At 41.9% G+C, this 13,820-nt stretch overlaps 1 long non-coding RNA gene across 1 annotated transcript in view; it reads right to left on the reverse strand.

Moving 5' to 3' along the window:
- Window positions 1-2,744: 2,744 nt before the first annotated feature.
- LOC133569853 (uncharacterized) overlaps window positions 2,745-13,820 on the reverse strand; it is a 34,348-nt gene continuing 23,272 nt past the window's right edge. Inside the window, exons 2-4 of the long non-coding RNA XR_009809940.1 lie at window positions 4,282-4,337; window positions 3,700-3,879; window positions 2,745-3,627 (exon numbers count right to left, since the gene is read on the reverse strand). This is a non-coding gene — a long non-coding RNA (uncharacterized LOC133569853). The remainder of the gene's footprint in view (window positions 3,628-3,699; window positions 3,880-4,281; window positions 4,338-13,820) is intronic.

Genomic DNA, 13,820 nt, shown 5'->3' on the forward strand with positions numbered 1-13,820 from the left:
TACTCAGTGGCCTAGTGGTTAGAGTGTCCACCCTGAGATGGGTAGGTTGGGAGTTCAAACCCCGGCCGAGTCATACCATCCATCCATCCATTTTCTACCGCTCACTCCCTTTGGGGTCACGGGGGGCACTGGTGCCTCTCAGCTACAATCGGGCGTTAAGGCGGGGTACACCCTGGACAAGTCGCCACCTCATCACAGGGCCAACACAGATAGACAGACAACATTCACACTCACATTCACACACTAGGGCCAATTTAGTGTTGCCAATCAACCTATCCCCAGGTGCATGTCTTTGGAGGTGGGAGGAAGCCGGAGTACCCGGAGGGAACCCACGCAGTCACGGGGAGAACATGCAAACTCCACACAGAAAGATGCAGAGTCCGGGATTGAACCCAGGACTACTCAGGACCTTCGTATTGTGAGGCAGACGCACTAACCCCTCTTCCACCGTGAAGCCCCCGAGTCATACCAAAGACTAAAAAAAATGGGACCCGTAAGCTCCCTGCTTAGCACTCAGCATCAAGGGTTGGAATTGGGGGTTAAATCAACAAAATGATTCCCGGGCACAGCCACAGCTGCTGCTCACTGCTCCCCTGACCTCCCAGGGGGTGAAGAAGGGGACAAATTTCACCACACCTAGTGTGTGTGTGTGACTATCATTGGTACTTTAACTTAACTTTAACTGTAGTTAACTAACTTAAGATGAATAGAGACCAGAAGAGATTGAGGACAGTGAGGAGGAGATGTAGAGATATAAATTGAGAAGACATATGCAGAGGATGAGAGAAGAGCCAGGAGAGAAAACAGTGGGGGTGATTTTCATTTCTGATTTCTGGTTAAGTGAAGACGAGCATTAGGAGGCCACAGTGCAGGTAGAGCTCCTGGAGGTGAGGACATCAATCTTAAAGGCCTACTGAAACCCACTACTACCGACCACACAGTCTGATAGTTTATATATCAATGATGAAATAATAACATTGCAACACATGCCAATACGGCCTTTTTAGTTTACTAAATTGCAATTTTAAATTTCCCGCGAGTTTCTTGTTGAAAACGTCACGGAATGATGACGTGTACGCGTGACGTCACGGACTGTCAGGAAATATTAGCGTTGCAGCAAACACGGCTAAAAGTCGTCTGCTTTAACCGCATAATTACACAGTATTTTGGACATATGTGTTGCTGAATCTTTTGCAATTTGTTCAATTAATAATGGAGACTATTAAGAACAATGCTGTTGGTGGAAAGCGGTGGATTGCAGTTGTCTTTGGCACCGAGACACAGCCGGTGTTTCTTTGTTGTGAAGCGGAGCGGTCAAGCGAACATGTTTTCTCTATGTCAACCAGCATGTTTTTGGATGGAGAAATTGTGATATATATCTTACCGGAGACATCAATGGATTATTTGTCGTCTTGCAGCAGCTGTCATGTCACAAAAGGCAGCTGTGAGCTTGGCTCCTCGGCTTCTCTTTGAGACACTGCGTGTTCACCGCAGCCATCCGACCTCGAGGTATGTCTTTACAATCTTTAAAATCTCACTAAAACACTATTAAAACAATAAGCAGATAAAGGATCTTCCAGAATAATCCTAGTAAATGTGTCTAAAAACATCTGAATCGCTTTTTTTTTGTAACTTTATTTATTTTATTTTATTTTTCTAGTCCTTCACTATCAATATCCTCAGGCACAAATCTTTCATCCTCGCTCAAATTAATGGGGAAATTGTCGTTTTCTCGGTCCGAATAGCTCTTTTTCTTGGAGGCTCCCATTATAAACAATGTGAGGAGCTCTCACACGGGTGACGTCATCGTCTGCGACTTCCGGTACAGGCAAGGCTTTTTTACTAGCGACCAAAAGTTGCGAACTTTATCGTGGATGTTCTCTACTAAATCCTTTCAGCAAAAATATGGCAATATCGCAAAATTATCAAGTATGACACATAGAATGGACCTTTTATCCCCGTTTAAATAAGAACATCTCATTTCAGTAGGCCTTTAAGGTATTAATCCTGGTTAAATCAGGCCAAAATCGGTATTAAACAATTTTTTTTTTTAAATGCATCATGTAACTAAAGTCTCTCACTCTTGTCATTTTCTGAAACTTGGCATCCCTGAAATAAGGCATTCGCATTCCCAGTAACAGCGGGAGTCACCGTTTCGAAGTCCGGCTGAATACTTTATATTCTTCTGTCAAAACGTTAAAAAGAGTCCGGTCACTTCTTGTAGCTTTGCATGTCGAAATGAAGCCTGTAAATATTATAAACAGCATTAAACTGCAAACTAGATCAAAGACTACGGCTGAGTAAAAACACAGCAAGATAGTTCTACTAATCAGCGTTCTTTGGCACAAAGATGACCCACAGAAGTTCCTGCAAGTCGAATGTTCCCATCATTCTTCTTTTTGATTATTGTTAAGTGTGTTGTAATAGAAATACACAAGGAATAAGAAATAAACAAGTTGTTCTCGTACACTCACGTGGCAGCTGAAATTTCAATTAGAATGTTTTAGATAAGCGGCAACCAATCAGTGTTTGACAACACAGCCTGCCCCTCTGAAGTTCCTTAGGAATTTTTCAAAGTCCCATCTCACTACTATGAACTAAAATAGTTCCTCTGAAACTTTACTTACCAGGGTAGTTTTTAGTGGAAATGCAGGTATTTTGTTTTATCAGGGTGAATGGGAAAACTGCGGTGGAAAATGACTTAATTATATCCAATTTTGCAAATCTATTACTTTATTGTCAATATGGTCAAAACATTACATTCATTAATCAAGGTTTTTGTGATCAATTGGTGGTTTCAATAATTCCAAAAATGAAAAATGTCTTTCAGTGGCAGCTTTTTCAAACATTCATGATAGTTTATTTAAAAAGTAAATCTGCACTATAAACTATACTATATGCAGTCTGTAGTAATGTTTTACTGTAGCAGATCATCCTGGGCAATGCCAAATGTGGTATGTACTATCATTGTCGTATGATAATTGTAAGCTTGATACTAATGAGTCATTTCCCAGCTGGGTATGTAACGATTAACCAGTTCTTACTATTAACCTTGAATAAAAAAGTCATAATTATTAATTGCTTAGGCTCCACTACACTGTTTGTTTTAATCCTCCGATTTTTTTCCAGCTGACTGTTTACACAGCAATTAAAATTAGATTTTTATCAGACTGCAGTGTAAACCCACACAGGCCCCAATGTGGCCTCAACATCACATGCATGCCTACTTCGATAAAGTAAAAATAAAGGAAGTTGACTGGGAGGAAGTCGCTACTACTACAAAATAAAATAAAAGTCGCACCACCTTAAAAATTAGTTATGTTTACTGAATGGAGATGACGGCAGACTGACACCAAGTGGCTGTAATGATCAATAATCTATATAATAATAATAATAATAATAAACAATACTAAACTAATAAGATAACCCAAGGAGATGGAGTGTGTCAAACCCCAGTGTTACCAAGTGTTGTAGAGAGCGAAGCAACAAGGCGGTCCGAAAGGCAGGCAGATGAACATCCAGGGCAGGAGAAAAGAGGCTAGATCCGTGTTCAGGCGAGGGTCGGGAATCAGGGAAGGCAGTCCAAAAACACAGGGGGTAACAAAAGACGATCTCGAAGGGGGAAGACTGCGGGGGAGCAACACGGACGTCAGAATCACGGAAGGAAACACAACAGTGGTGAGCGAACATCAGGCTTACGGTACACAGAGAGAAAACTAAGTTCCCGCGTTGATCCTTGGGTCCACTGGACCTTTATCCAGCCCGCCCTCATCTATTCCAGGTGGGCAGATTGGCGAGTGGGTGCAGGTTTGTCGCTTCGTGGGTGTGCTGCGCTCAGCGTGAGCGGGGGCGTGTCCCTGCGACCAGCCAGAGGAGGAACTGTGACAAACAGATGCAGGAGGAAAAAGCGTTTGAATCCACGCCGTGACATTCGTGTTTTTTACGTGGAAATAAATTAAAGTAATATAATGTGTGAATGGATGTATATAGTGTAATATATATTCGGGAGTGTTGTAATCTTTAAATGGCAGTTAAGTAGAGGAGACATGGACATCAGCGTGGAACTATGTGAGCTTTATTTTTTTACTCACATGCAAGCAAATGCGCCACAGTGTCAATTACGGTCCTTCAACAATCGCCATTTCTTCTGAATCAAAATATATATTCATATATTACATATAGCCTATTACTTGAGCACTATTAACAAGTTATGCACTGATAATTTGGTCGTCTGCAATAGACTTTGCTCACTGAAACCGGATGTTGTGATGAAATATCCACCTCTGCCAGCAGCTGCGTCTTTCCCCGTGCACACAAATGACATGGCTCGCCCAAAGCTGTAAAAAAAAGTCACATTTGGGTCACATTCACATTTAGATTGAAGTCACATTTGAAAAGCGTTTATACAGGCAAAAAACAAATCTGATCTGTGTCACCTGAGGGCAAAAAAATCTGATTTGATTTTTAAATAATTAATTAATTAGAATTACATGGTAATGATGAAAATAATATAAATAGAAGAATGCGGTTACGGTTGCATAAAGTGTATGCATTTGGATATGTACATACTGTATATACACATACATTTGTGTATATATGCATTCATAAATATGTAATATGATGATGGGTGTATGCGTATGTGTATGTGTACGTGTATGTCTGTAGAATTACTAGATATGAAGGCCTTGTTTACATTAAGCTGGATACCTCCTTAAAGGGGAACATTATCACAATTTCTAAAGGGTTAAAACCAATAAAAATCAGTTGCCAGTGGCTTATTTTATTTTTCGAGGTTTTATCAAAATTTTACCCATCACGCAATATCCCGAAAAACGGCTTCAAAGTGCCTGATTTTAACCGTCGTTATATCCACCCGTCCATTATTCTGTGACGTCACAGCGTGATCACACAGAAACAAATATGGCGGATAGCACAGAAAGGTATAGCGATATTAGCTAGGATTCAGACTCGGATTTCAGCTGCGTAATCGATTCAACAGATTACGCATGTATTGAAACGGATGGCTGGGGTGTGGAGTCAGGTAGCGAAAACGAAATTGAAGAAGAAACTGAAGCTATTGAGCCATATCACGACAGACAGCGGCACGGGTGGAAGCAAGGACGAATTCGGTGATTGCCTTCTAACTAACGATTGGTATTTGTTTGTTTGGCATTAAATGTGGGTTGAGGGAAAGGCTGGATGCAAATATAGCTACAAATGAGGCATAATGTTTCAATATATACAAACAGCTAGCCTAAATAGCATGTTAGCATCGATTTTGCTTGCAGCCATGCCGAGACCAAATATGTCTGATTAGCACACTCTACTTAAGTCAATAACATCAACAAAACTCACCTTTGTGCATTAATGCACAACCTTATAAGTTTGGTGGACAAAATGAGACGGAAAAAGAAGTGGCATAAATCATATCAAGGGGGTTTACCTCGCTCGTCTGCGGGAAGAGACTGCCGTCGTCCCTGAATAGTTTGCACTCGGGCAGATTCAGTGGCGGTCTATTTTCCAATATTGCAGATTTCGTTGACTTTATCGTTGGAAATGCATCTGCTTTGAGTGTCGCAGGATATCCACACATATTTGTGTGGATATCGGAAAAATAACAGAGATGATTTGACTTGGTGCGTGTAATGAGATTGAGAAAATGGCAGATTGCTTCATGTTGTGACATCACGGGTGAAAGGTCATCGCTCGACAGGCTATCAACTGAAAGGCGTTTAAATCGCCAAATTCACCCTTTTAGAGTTTGGAAATCGGTTAAAAAAACACGTGGTCTTTTTTCTGCAACATCAAGATATATATTGACGCTTACATAGGTCTGGTGATAATGTTCCCCTTTAAACAAAAAATAATATATATCTTTTTTTTTAAGGTTCCCCTCTTTGGATAATTTTTTACACGGGTAAGTGCGCCGTGTATTTCTTGAATCTCCGGCTCTTAGCTACGTATGGACTCATCGATCGTTTACAAACAGAGTTCGAAGAGAATTCAGAAAGAACGCGCCACAGCCAGCTTTATAACAAGTGGTTTCGTAAGTCGGAGAAAACGCATGATTGCAGCTATTTGGGATGCAACACATCTCAGACAGCGACATAGCAATGATGAGCGACGGTTTTGGATAAGTCCCGGAAGAACGGCAGCCTGGTGGGATATGTTTGTCACCGAGTGTGTTGTGTCAATAGAATGGCAGTAGAACTTTCGAATGTCCAGGTCAGATGTGATTCTGCTTGGTGAAAAACTTTGTCCATTTGGTGAAGGAGAGACAACTAGAGTGCGGGCTCCCGTGGACAAGGAAAGACTATGAAAAACAGCGAATGCCTTATGACTGGCAAAGCAGACTGTCAGTTATTGTTCGCGATGTATGTCGAGCGATTATTCAAGGCGTAGTTTTGTACTCCATGACTATTGTGAAGCCATGAAGTGGTTGCGGCCGTCAAGTACGACCGCCAATTTCAGCCTACAAGCACAGTGTCCTGACCAGATATCTAGATCTCTAGGTTGATTGTTGTAAAATGTTCATTATCACATTGTTTACTTTCACACGTCCATTAAATATTTGATTCATGTATGATGGCTCTGGTGTGATTCACTACAATAGTCTCACAGCTCCTGATGGTGAGGCATGCAAGGTTTACTATTAAAACAAATACAGTGGGGCAAAAAGTATTTAGTCAGCCACCGATTGTGCAAGTTCTCCCACTTAAAATGATGACAGAGGTCTGTAATTTTCATCATAGGTACACTTCAACTGTGAAAAAAACCTCAACTTGTCGTGTTTGGAGGAAGAAAAATAGTGCCTTGCATCCCAAGAACACCATACCTACTGTGAAGCATGGGGGTGGAAACATCATGCTTTGGGGCTGTTTTTCTGCTAAGGGGACAGGACGATTGATCTGTGTTAAGGAAAGAATGAATGGGGCCATGTATCGTGAGATTTTGAGCCAAAACCTCCTTCCATCAGTGAGAGCTTTGAATGGTTGACCAAATATTTATTTTCCACCAGAATTTACAAATAAATTCTTTAAAATTCCTACAATGTGAATTCCTGGATTTTTTTTCTTATTCTGTCTCTCACAGTTGAAGTGTACCTATGATGAAAATTACAGACCTCTGTCATCATTTTAAGAGGGAGAAGTTGCACAATCGGTGGCTGACTAAATACTTTTCTGCCCCACTGTAGATAGATAGATAGATAGATAGATAAGATGGATAGATGGATAGATGGATAGATGGATAGATAGATAGATGGATAGATGGATGGATGGATGGATGGATGGATGGATGGATGGATGGATGGACGGACGGACGGACGGACGGACGGACGGACGGACGGACAAAAACAAACAGTGAGAATAAAAATAAAAAGCAACAATGAGAATAAAAATAAAACAGTAAAATAAGAATATAACAAGAAAAACTAGGCAGTAGTGACAGTGTTATTAAAAAGTATTGCACTGTTATTGTTTTGCATCCCCTGTCATCCTAGTACCCCGACCCCCAATGTGGCAAAAGGCTACATTGAAACACAGGGTAAGGACACACTTCCAGGTCAGAGGTGACTATATTTTTCATGCATGCGTACTAGGTCGCGTTGCTCCGGCGATCGCAGGTGGTGGAGGTCTTAAATGGTGGCATTGTGTGTGTGTGTGGACAAATATAAGGTTAGGTGGCATATACCTTGGATAACCTTAGCCGGCTTAGTGTGGAAGGGGCCTCAGAAATAATAAGTTTGATAGAGAAATAACCTTTCTTCGGTGTCCTCCAAAGAGTTCATACAGGGGACATGTGTTTCTTAGAAATGTAATTAGCCCCATGGTAAACCTTGGATCACAGTCGTAAACTCATGGCTGGCAGGAAGTTTTAGCCAATACACAAGCCAACCAGAACATCCAAAGATCAATGAATAGCCTACTTGGATATACCATGACAGTCAAAGGGAGTGCTACAAGACAGAGCCAAATGGTACGTACGGGACTGTCTCAGTAAATTAGAATATTGTGATAAAGTCCTTTATTTTCTGTAATGCAACTAAAAACATGAAAATGCCATACATTCTGGATTCATTACACATCAACTGAAATATTGCAAGCCTTTTATTAGTTTAATATTGCTGATTATGGCATACAGCTTAAGAAAACTCAAAAATCCTATCTCAAAAAATTTGAATATTTCCTCAGACCAAGTAAAAAAAAAAAAGATTTATAACAGCAAAACAAAATCAAACATTTGAAAATGTTAATTAATGCACTCAGTACTTGGTTGGAAATCCTTTTGCACGGATTACTGCATCAATGCGGCGTGGCATGGAGGCAATCGGCCTGTGGCATCACTGAGGTGTTATGGATGCCCAGGATGCTTCAATAACGGCCTTTAGCTAATTTGCATTATTGGGTCTGGTGTCTTTCAGCTTCTTCTTCACAATACCCAACAAATTCTCTATGGGGTTTAGGTCAGGAGAGTTGGCAGGCCAATGGAGGACAGTAATGCCATGGTCAGTACACCAGTTACTGCTGGTTTTGGCACTGTGAGCAGGTGCCAGATCATGCTGGAAAAATTAATCATCCTCAAATATTCACATTTTTTGAGATCGGATTTTTTAGTTTTCTTAAGCTGTATGCCATAATCAGCAATATTAAAATAATAAAAGGATTGCAATATTTCAGTTGATGTATAATGAATCCAGAATGTATGGCATTTTCATGTTTTTAGTTGCATTACGGAAAATAAAGGACTTTATCAGAATATTCAAATTTTCTGAGACAGTCCTGTAGATAAAGACCTGCCGTGGTAGGGCGATCACTAAGGACTCCTGCAGACCAGAGCTTGTTTCGGACTACATGAGAGGTGTGTAGACAGAGAGACCAGACCTCTGCTTGCTGACAGACTGCTTGGTTTGCTTGCTGAGTGTCTCCTTGTATTTATTGTATGTATTGTATTCCTTTTAGGTCAATCAAATTGTAAGAAAAATCAGAGTACTGTGAATCTGAAAATTGATGACGACTTGGTGAGCTTTATTATTATTAGGAGAAAAAAAGTCTCCTCTTTTCAGTGTGCAGTGTAAACGGAGCCTATGTTGATACGTTATTTTCGGCACTACTTGCACAGAACAAAAACAAAGTTACACCGGCAGTTCGTGCGCTTATATACTTATATACACTAGTATGATACATTAACTTAAAATGGCATCAGGATAAAGCAGCAAACGTTTCCCAGTCCAAAAAAGCTGAAGTTAACAGTGTGGAAAAGTTTCGGGTATTTAAAAAAAATTACCGGGGAGTCATTGAAGACGATGACAGAAACTGCCCAAAAAAGTTCTTTTAATAAGTAATACAATTATCAATTAATGTATTATTAATAATAACTTTTGTTGCCATGTGTTTTATAATGTTGGCCCTGTGATGAGATGGCGACTTGTCCAGGGTGTACACCGCCTTCCGCTTGATTATAGCTGAGATAGGCCCCAGGGCCCCCCGCAATCCTGAAGGGAATAAGAAAATGGATGGATGGATGGGTGTTTTGTAAGGTTATTATAATGTTATCACTTGATTTCCAATGGTAATAAATAGATTAGATTAGATAGTACTTTATTTATTCCGTCAGGAGAGTTCTTCAGGAAAATTAAAATTTTCAGCACAATCCCATTCAAGTTTAGACAAACATTACAGGGAGACAGAACAGGATCACTGACGGGTCTGCCGGCTTCCAGCGCCCCTTACAAAAAAGATGAGATAAAGGTAAACAAAGGGGGGGGGGGGGGGGAGAAAAAAATAGAAGATTAAAATAAAATTTAAAAAATCGGTCTTTGCCTGGGCTCTGGAGAGGAGGTGCAGACTGAGGCCAAGGGAAAAAAACAAATAAATAAAAAAAATAAAAAAACAACTCATAACCATGGTACACATCCCTCTTCCATGTGTGTAAGAGGGAAACATCAAACATCAAAGAACACAGAGGACATTAAAGACATTAAAGCAGCAGATACAACCAGACACTTCTACATACAGCTATGAATAAAAATTAAAAGAAACATATCCACTGTGGTGGCCTCTGCGGTGTTCCACGCCATCGTGCGCTGGGGTGGAGGGAGGATGGCCAGAGACAAGAGCAGACCCAACAAAGCAACCAAGACAGCCGACTCCACTCTCGGCCAGTGTCCAGTCCGAATGGATGAGCGAGGATACGTCCAAGGTGACTGAGGTATCCGACACCTGCTCACCCAGTCAAGACACCGTGAAGCCTCTCCGTCCCAGCGCTCAGTGCTAGCTCCGCAGCCCTGTCCCTTCATCCGCATCTCCTCCAGTACATCCAAACATACTCTGGTGTAGCAGAGACCCAGCAGCTGGTCTCCATAGCCAAAAGGCTCCCGGGAGGCAGATCCAGAAGTCCACAAAAAAAGCACCACAGAGGTCACGAAAGTGCCACCCTTTGTCACACAGTCCCAAAGGGTCCCGGACCAAAAGGCAAAAAAATATAATAAGACATGAAAACAAGAGGGAAACACAAAAGGATGACACAAGAGCACAGAGCTCCTGCCTACAGCAGCCACTACAGCAGCGCCATCTTGGAAAAAGTAACACCGCTGAGGAATATGAATGTAATTTTATATTATTTTTTTGTTTTGAAATTGTATAGTCAAAATCTATAATTGTTGCATCCTTATTCGCAGCTGACGTGGTAAAATGCAGAAGCAACACAAGAGGGTGTGCATAACAGCGCAGACACATGACTGAAGGCAAAAGTCTTTAAACGGTGAAAACCAGATTTACCACTGATAATATATTGCCATGACTTTATCCCCACGTTATCTTATTCGAAAGCGCTTTTGGCGCAGGAAAGCAGCCGCTATCAAATTGAAAGTAAACTAACCCCTTCCTTGTCATCCATCAATCAAAGCATGAACAGCCATGTGCAGAGGTTGAGGGTTTACAGTGACACAAACGTGAAGCTGTACTCATAAGGAAACCAACCGAGGCAAGGTGAACCATTTTTATAAGGCGAGACAACTGTAAAAGGTAAACACCAAAAGTAGGGAAAAGGGCTTAAAAACTGCAGAACAATATGGAGATACTGGATTTTAGAACACAAGTTCTATGAATCAAAGCTTCTGTGTGCTTTGATCTTTCTTTGCTCCTTGACATGTCCAATCTGCCCTTTTTTGTCAGCAGGTTTTTTGCGCCACACATATTTCTTGTTTTGGTGCTTTGCTTCCCAGACCATAACCTATCACAATGGGCTTCTTGTTAATTGGCTTTTTCTTGACTCCTGATGCCCACCCACCGTCCGCCCACCGGGGTTTGATAAATGAGGTGCTTATTTTACCCGGGCAGAGTGAAATGTTTGCGTTTGTATTCGCGTGTATGCTTTGATGCACACGGCTACTTGATAGAACCACAGGGTCTTTGATTGCTACACTTGAAATAAACGTGAAAGTACAGTCAAGTTAATTGTTGTTTTTTGTTGGCGTCTTTAAAAATTTGGGATTTTCATAGTCCAGTCTGATTCATTAAGATTTAACTAGAGTTAACAATTACAATCAGATCATCAGGCTTTGCAGCAATTGTTGAACATAGTTGTCATTTATTATGTGTTTATTGGTATCATAGATGTTGTTTATTGTTCACCCAATTAACAATAGTGCCTTGTTCCGTGTTGAAATCCTTTTTTTAAATTTAAAACATTTGTTTATTGACATAGTAAAAATAAAAATAACAGTCAAGTAACTACAGGCAAATACTGATATAAAGCCATGGACAACTACACATCTGAATGGCAATCAATCGTCCAGATTTTGATCAGGGCCACACTGGTTAATGCCACCAGATTGTTTTTGGATTTGCTGAGAGAAAATGACTGAGGGGGTAGCCCAAATAGTCCACTTAGAGGATTTGGTTCAATCTTTTCACCAAGTACCAAAGACAAAAGTATTAAACATTTCTGTCCCCCCAGGGGACCGAAAGCAATGGATGTCGAGCGGATCTAACATGATATTGTGAAAGTCCAATCCATAGTGGATCTAAAGTAACCGTGAGAATCAAGTCCAAAGTGGATCCAATATAGTAGCGAGAGTCCCATCCAAAGTGGAGCCAGCAGGGAACCATCCCAAGCAGAGGCGGATCAGCAGCGCAGAGATGTCCCCAACCGATACACAGGCGAGCGGTCCATCTGGGGTCCCGACTCAGGACGAGCGGTCCATCCTGGGTCCCGATTTTGGACAGCCAGTACTTCATCCATGGCCACCGGACCGGACCCCCTCAAAAAGGGAGGGGGGGGGACATAGGGGAAAAAGAAAAGAAAAGGCAGATCAACTGGTCTAAAAAGGGGGTCTATTTAAAGGCTAGAGTATACAAATACGCTTTAAGATGTCTCTGTCCAGCTCTGTCCATGTAGGGTCACTCCTGAATTTTTTTTTTTTTTTGGTTGCTGTTAGTATTACCAGCAACCTCGGCACCACGGCACCACGGCACCAATGCAAAGTCAATGGACAAGAGACCACGCCCACAATAACCTCGGCACCATGACTATCAAAAAAGCCATCCCCCCTTGGGGGGACTGAGGGGGGGCAATGAGACACATACATTTTTTGAATTTTTTTTTTTTTTTGGTTGCTGTTAGTATTACCAGCAACCTCGGCACCACGGCACCACGGCACCAATGCAAAGTCAATGGACAAGAGACCACGCCCACAATAACCTCGGCACCATGACTATCAAAAAAGCCATCCCCCCTTGGGGGGACTGAGGGGGGGCAATGAGACACATACATTTTTTGAATTTTTTTTTTTTTTTGGTTGCTGTTAGTATTACCAGCAACCTCGGCACCACGGCACCACGGCACCAATGCAAAGTCAATGGACAAGAGACCACGCCCACAATAACCTCGGCACCATGACTATCAAAAAAGCCATCCCCCCTTGGGGGGACTGAGGGGGGGCAATGAGACACATACATTTTTTTAATTTTTTTTTTTTTTTGGTTGCTGTTAGTATTACCAGCAACCTCGGCACCACGGCACCACGGCACCAATGCAAAGTCAATGGACAAGAGACCACGCCCACAATAACCTCGGCACCATGACTATCAAAAAAGCCATCCCCCCTTGGGGGGACTGAGGGGGGGCAATGAGACACATACATTTTTTGAATTTTTTTTTTTTTTTGGTTGCTGTTAGTATTACCAGCAACCTCGGCACCACGGCACCACGGCACCAATGCAAAGTCAATGGACAAGAGACCACGCCCACAATAACCTCGGCACCATGACTATCAAAAAAGCCATCCCCCCTTGGGGGGACTGAGGGGGGGCAATGAGACACATACATTTTTTGAATTTTTTTTTTTTTTTGGTTGCTGTTAGTATTACCAGCAACCTCGGCACCACGGCACCACGGCACCAATGCAAAGTCAATGGACAAGAGACCACGCCCACAATAACCTCGGCACCATGACTATCAAAAAAGCCATCCCCCCTTGGGGGGACTGAGGGGGGGCAATGAGACACATACATTTTTTGAATTTTTTTTTTTTTTTGGTTGCTGTTAGTATTACCAGCAACCTCGGCACCACGGCACCACGGCACCAATGCAAAGTCAATGGACAAGAGACCACGCCCACAATAACCTCGGCACCATGACTATCAAAAAAGCCATCCCCCCTTGGGGGGACTGAGGGGGGGCAATGAGACACATACATTTTTTGAATTTTTTTTTTTTTTTGGTTGCTGTTAGTATTACCAGCAACCTCGGCACCACGGCACCACGGCACCAATGCAAAGTCAATGGACAAGAGACCACGCCCACAATAACCTCGGCAC

Source organism: Nerophis ophidion, linkage group LG15, assembly GCF_033978795.1.
Source record: "Nerophis ophidion isolate RoL-2023_Sa linkage group LG15, RoL_Noph_v1.0, whole genome shotgun sequence".
Taxonomy (NCBI): Eukaryota; Metazoa; Chordata; class Actinopteri; order Syngnathiformes; family Syngnathidae; genus Nerophis; species Nerophis ophidion.